Source organism: Pongo pygmaeus, chromosome 3, assembly GCF_028885625.2.
Source record: "Pongo pygmaeus isolate AG05252 chromosome 3, NHGRI_mPonPyg2-v2.0_pri, whole genome shotgun sequence".
NCBI classification, from domain to species: domain Eukaryota; kingdom Metazoa; phylum Chordata; class Mammalia; order Primates; family Hominidae; genus Pongo; species Pongo pygmaeus.
In genome coordinates, this window is record NC_072376.2 from 97,675,470 (window position 1) to 97,681,999 (window position 6,530).

Sequence of the window (6,530 nt, forward strand, 5' to 3'; positions counted from 1 at the left end):
GCCAGGCTGCACATACATCCCAAGTTCTTTGGAATTGGGTTTATTAACAGAAACTGAAATATACAGAAGCAGTACCAACAGTGTGTACCTCTGTTCTTCTTATACTTTAGGGCAACACATAGAGATCTAGCAGCACCAGACATCCACTTCCATTAGAGGGAGCCTGGTTGTGTGGTTAGGAAGTTGCCTGCTCGGGGAAAATCAGATCCTGTGCTGGCTTAATCAAGGGCACAGTAAAGGATCAAGAAGAGGTAGACCTTTGGCCCTGGTCCTGTTTCGCCACCTCAGCACCAGGTTAGGGGAGCACAAGCCATTCCATAGGCCTGGTCAGAGGTGGCAGCTCTGTGCATTGATGATTCATTGGTCTGATCCATCACCTCAGCATTCTATTGGGATTGATTGTCTTTAGCACTCAGTTCCAGTTATTTCTTTGTTGCTCTACAGTTTTCTCTCTGAGCAGCCAACCTGTAAAATCAGACTATATATATATATATATATGTATATATACATATCAATCAGCAAATTTTTGGAGAGGGACAAATTCACTCTTCTCTTTATGACCCCTCTTATAATTTCTGTAAGTACTCAAGCAACTATACAGCAGGGACTGAGAGAAAATAATTCTTGGAACATCGCAGTCCCTTCCATGGGGTACTGAAGGTCATAGTGGGACTGCTTTACAACACAAGAGAGACTTGATTTTCAAGGAAATTAAAAGCTGGTTTAAAGGATGCTTCTTTTTTAAATTTTTTTAATTATAATCATGCTGCTATAAAGACACATGCACACGTATGTTTATTGTGGCACTACTCACAATAGCAAAGGATGCTTCTTTAATAAAGTGTTTGCATTTTTCACTTTGTAGCGGTAGCTCTTCAAGAGCCCCAGCTCTTAGCAAACCCATTTGCCAAGCACTTTAAAGTTTACATAGCTAAAATTAATAGGTGCTTACTAAGCTCTAGGCACACAATGGGGGCACTGCCATTATGTTTATTTTACAGATAAGAAATGAAGTCTCTGAAAAATTAGCTTACTCGAGGTAATATTGCTAATAAAGTGGTTGAACTGCAGTTCAAGTCCTAGTAGATATACCTGGACCTCAAGCTTGCTAAAACCATAGCTTGTGAAAATACAAAACCTTGCACCTAGAATTATGCTAATATTCAGGAGTCTTACTTTGCAATGGCTTTTTAGCTCCTTCTGAATTTTTATAATATGTTATCATATGTTGACCCAGATATGAAATTCACATCTCTTTAGTTTTACTCCATATCGTCCATAGAAAGCATTGATTTATTGAGGGCTGCACAGTGGAGTCTGAGGAGAAGTTTACAATACTGTGAAACAGATGACTTAATTCTCGACATAGGCGCTACCCATTTGAAAATATCTGCCCTTTGCTTTGCCACTGCGAAGAACTTCTACCCATCTCAGCCTTTCTTGCCTTATTGGCCTCTCCCTTCTTCTCTTCCTTTTTCTCCTTTCTGTAACTTCCTTTAAGGAGCAGGCAAGCAAGCAAGAAAAACAACAAAACAACTTACCTTCTTTTTATATTTTTTTAACCGAGCAACTTTTCCTTCTCTGAAGCTTTAGTGTCAGTCAAAGCCAAGGCCCTCAATATCTCACCTTCTATCTCAAGTACTTATAAGCATATTCACCCCCTTCCTTTCTTCCTCAAAAAGCAGTCATACGACGAGATAAATTCAAACATTCTTATGTGCATGATCGGTAGATGGAACACTCAATTAACCATAGAGTTTGAGGACTCATGCCCTACCCCGAACTTCTCTGCATGGACAGCGACCTTGTTCTGTCCCATCTAAAAGCCTTTCAGGATGGAAAATTCAGGAAGGAAATGAGGAAGAAGCTGGGAAAGAGAAGAGAAGGGGAATGTATGTAGAAGGGGTCTGTTTTTTATTCTTCATGTTTTGGGGACTTGCTTTGCATGTGGACTTCTGAAATGCAAATTAAAAGGTTTATTTTTCTTAAAATTACCTGTCTTCTTTCACTACCTGTTAAACTCCTTCTCTCCACTTGTTTTTCTTTCATCTTAATTCAGATAATGACCTCAAAAACACGAAGAGCAAAAATATTTGTGAAAGGAGGGGATTTGGGGATAGGAGAGCAGGAAATCCTTTCCTTTAACCATCCTGTGTGCTACAACTGATAGGAATATAAAATAAAAGTTTTTTTACATCTTTTTTGAGAGTAGAGGAGAATGAGTTGAAATGTCCAGTGGGCCCCTCGCTCGGCCTGGCCATGGCGGCGGTGCTCTGCAGACAGTGCCTCCCTAGGGCGTGGGTCTGCAGAGAGCTGGACAGGGCAGCGGCCTGCACTACCGTGCCTGGATTTACGCAGAGCTGAAGTAGTCCCTGGCCATCGAAGAGGTGGCTCCCGCCCCATCGGGCCTCACGAGGACCTGTAGCAGATTCCAGAAAAGGTGACCCTACAAGAAGCTGCTGTCCTTATGACACTGTGATTTTTGCTCTTGAGCATCGGGCCCGTACCCAGCCTGGAGAAATTGTTTTAGTGACGGCAGCAGCTGGAGCCACAGGCCTTGCAGTGATGTGGCAACAAATTTCTTCAGGCCAAGGTAATATAGCTGCTGCTGGAAGTGACGAGAAGTGCAAGCTGGTGATGCAGAAGGGTGCGCAGTCCAGCGTGAACTACAGTCAGGGCAGCCTGAAGGATGCAGTGAGGAAGCTGCCTGGCATGGGAGGGCAGGATTGTGGTGGTAGGATTTGCTGGAGGAAACATTGCTTCTGTACCAGCCAACCTTCTGCTCCTGAAGAATATCTCTGCTATGGGCCTGTACTGTGGTCAATACAAAGAAATGAACTTTCCCGTCTTCTCCAAGAGCCTATCTTCAGTGCTTCAGTACTGCCAGCAAGGGCACATCCAACCATATGTCGGAATGGTTTTCAAGCTGGATGAGGTCAATGATGCCTTCCTTCATGTGATACAGGGGAAATCCGTGGGCAAGGTGTTTCTCGCTCTTAAATAAATCCTTGCCCGAGCAGCAAAGTTAACATGTCCAGATCAAAACTCCACATCTTTCCCCAAAACCTGATTTCCCTTCTGTGTTTCCAAAGGTGTTATCACTTCCCTTACTAATCCAGGTTTAAAATCTTGGAGTCACCTTTGATTCTGTTTACTAATTGCTCCTAATTAATATGATTATATAGTTTATTGTCCAAACCTTTTTGAGAGTAAAAGGGTGCCATCAGTAATTACATCAGGAAAACATATCCCAGGCAAACCGGGATATATGGTTAGCCTACTCGATGCATTATGAAATGCACTGATTGCCGAGTTCTGTCATTCCCACCTGTAAGATATCTCTCACGTCCGTATCCTCTTTTCCATTCTAATGACTTAAGCCTCAACTGCTGTCACCAGTGAACTTCTAACTGCTTTTCCTACCTTTAAACTACTCTCACCCCCTCCATTCTTGTGGTGCATTATTGCCATGGTGATCTTCTTGAAGCATAGCTCTGACTATGGCCCATCTCAGAAAACCTACACTGGCTCACCATTGCCTGATGGTGGAGTTCAGACCCCTTGGGCTAGCATTTCATTATGACTGTGATTTTTCCCCACACCACTTTCCAGCCTTATGGTCCACAATTCCACTGGGTCTTAAGTATGTACTGAACTCCCTGCCTCCCTCATTTTGCTCTGCTTGTGCAATTTTTTCCACCCTCCATCTCTGTCAAACGTATGCCTTCCTGACCTCTAAGACCTACCTTTGTCATGTGCCTTTACCCTCAGGCAAGGAGCAATCTCTTCTCTTCCTCTTCTACCTTCCTGTAACTTCTCCCCCAGGATTTATCACATTCTGCCTTGAATCATAGGGAACAACATGTGTAGTGGAATGAACACAGGCCTCCGAATCCAAGATATGAGTTTAAATCCCAGCTTTGGAGGTGGTTACTTAAGGTCTCAGTGCCTTCATTCTTCTTCCTATATAAAGTAGATATTGCAATATCTAGCTTACAGAGTCATTGGGAGCTATACATGCAGTGATTGGGTAAAGCACCTGGCACATGGCAAGAAATTAGCAAATGCTGGTTACTTCTACTTCTTTCTCTTCTCTTTTCCCAGTGTATCATAATTTCTTTGAGAGCAGGCACCATGTCTGATTTACCCTTGTATTTCCCACAGTACTTCCCATAGTGAGTTATCCTTAGTAAATACTCAGTAAGTTGAATTGAATTTAAATTACCTGTAAGTCTTAAAATGTGGGCTTAAATTAAGAATATGTTGCCCTGGAAATACTCAAATGTCTATCGATGGATGAATGGATAAACAAAATGTGGTATACACATAATGGAATATTATTCAGCCTTAAAAAGGAATGAAATTCTGACATGTGCTACAATATGATGAACCTGGAAGACATTATATCTGAAATAAGCCAGACAGAAAAGGACAAATACTCTATGATTCCACTTATATGAAGTACCTAGAGTAGTGAAATTCATAGAAATAGAAAGTGCAGGTTGACATCCCAAATCTGAAATGGGAAATGCTCCAAAATCTGAAACTTTTTGAATGCTGACATGATGCTCAAAGAAAATGCTCATTGGAGCGTTTCAGATTTTGGATTTTTGAATTTGGGATGCTCAATTGGCATAATGTGAATATTTCAAATTCTGAAAAAATCTGAAGTCTGAAACACTTCTGGTCTCAAGAATTTTGGATAAAGGATACTCAATGTGCAATATGTAGAATGGTGGTTGCAAGGTGGGAGGAGAGAATGGAGAGTTACTGTTTAATGGTACAATGTTCCCGTTTGGGAAGATGGAAAGTTTTGGAGGTGTGTGATGGTTATGGTTGTGCAACAATGGGAAGGTACTTAGTACTGCTTAACAGTGCACACTTAAAAATGGTAAAAATGATAAATTTTGTGTAGGTCTTACAACAATAAAGAAGTTTTTTTTTTTAAAAAAGGAAATGTCTAGTGCTCATATGTTGCCAATCTTTCCCTGAAGAAAAATAATTTTTTTAAGTACTAGAAAAAAAGAGTTCAGATTATTCTTTAAATCAAGGGCATTGTTTTGTAGGGCTGTACAGTCCCTTTCTTACTACTCATGAACTATTGTTGACCATGATCTGAGACTGTTATTGTCTGCAGATAAATTGGGTGTTAATTATAAGTTTATACATGTTCACTTTTCACATCCAATTTATTTGTCAGTTTAGAAATGGGCTAATTTTGGTTTGATCTGGGCCTGTTTCCTATAGAATGTGTTATTGTGGATATGCTAAAAATCTTTTTGAATGCCCTGTTATCAGCAAACTGTTATTAAGCCTAATTAGGTAATGAAGAATTTGTAATTCATCAAATATGTGAAGTAATCATTACCATACATAAAATACAGATAGATAACTGATTATCCCAGAAATACAGTTTTTGAAAACTAAATTTCAACTTTTTTTTTTTTTTCCCCGGAGACGGAGTCTTGCTCTGTTGCCAATCTGGAGTGCAGCAGTGTGAACTCAGCTCACTGCAACTTCCACCTCCTGGGTTCAAGCGATTCTCCTGCCTCAGCCTCCCGAGTAGCTGGGACTACAGGCACGCACCACCACACCCAGTTAATTTTTGTATATTTCGTAGAAATGGGGTTTCACCATGTTGGCAGGATGGTCTCAATCTCCTGACCTCATGATCCGCCTGCCTTGCCTCCCAAAGTGCTGGGATTACAGGTGTGAGCCACCGCACCCAGCCCTTAGTTTCCATAACAAGAAATTGAGTGCTTACTATAGTATCTACTATACATTCTTAAGTGATAGTAAAATGTGTCAACATTTCCCTTGCCCACAAGTCACTTACAGTGATGAGGAAAGCACAGAGTTTATCTCACCTGTATGCACACTGTTGCACGAAGATGCTCTTACAGTATTGAGTCTTAAGACTTGAATGGTTTTGAAGGGAGACGATTATGATCTGGGAAGATGAGTAGGGCTTTTTAGCAGAGATAGCAAAATAGGTATAGTAGGTAGAATGGTACGGTATAGAGGTGAGCAATTGAAGAGTATGCTTCAAAAATGGCTAGTAGTCAAATATGGCTGGAGTATAATTATGCTGGGCTGGTAGAGGAAGATAAGGCAGGAAAGGTAAACCAAGGCCTAATTGCAAGGTAATGAGGCTTTGAATACAATGTAAATAGCTGGCACTTTATTTGGAAAGCCAGTTTTTCACTGAATGCTGCTATTTGATAGACCTTGAAAATTTTCTCCAAAATATTATGGATAAACAAGTTTGGGAAATGTTGCATAGTTCCTCCTCCCAGGCATTCATAGAACATAGTGGTACATTAAAGGGTAAAAAAACCCTACAGTGAAGACCTATTTTATCATGTTTAACATGATGTTTCTCAAATGTACTTAACCACAGAATCTTTGCTTCCAGAACTCTTATCAACATGTCAAGGGAAACTTGTGCTTCATAGAACATAGTTTGGGAAAAATTTCAGCCATTGCTGTAGGCAATGGATTAAAATAAAAAACATTTAAGTGGGTCAGTG

The 6,530-nt window shown here is 40.6% G+C and overlaps 1 pseudogene; it reads left to right on the forward strand.

Annotated features, from left to right (window-relative positions):
• LOC129034566 (quinone oxidoreductase-like protein 2) overlaps positions 1-3,004 on the forward strand; it is a 110,271-nt pseudogene extending 107,267 nt beyond the window's left edge.
• Positions 3,005-6,530: the final 3,526 nt, after the last annotated feature.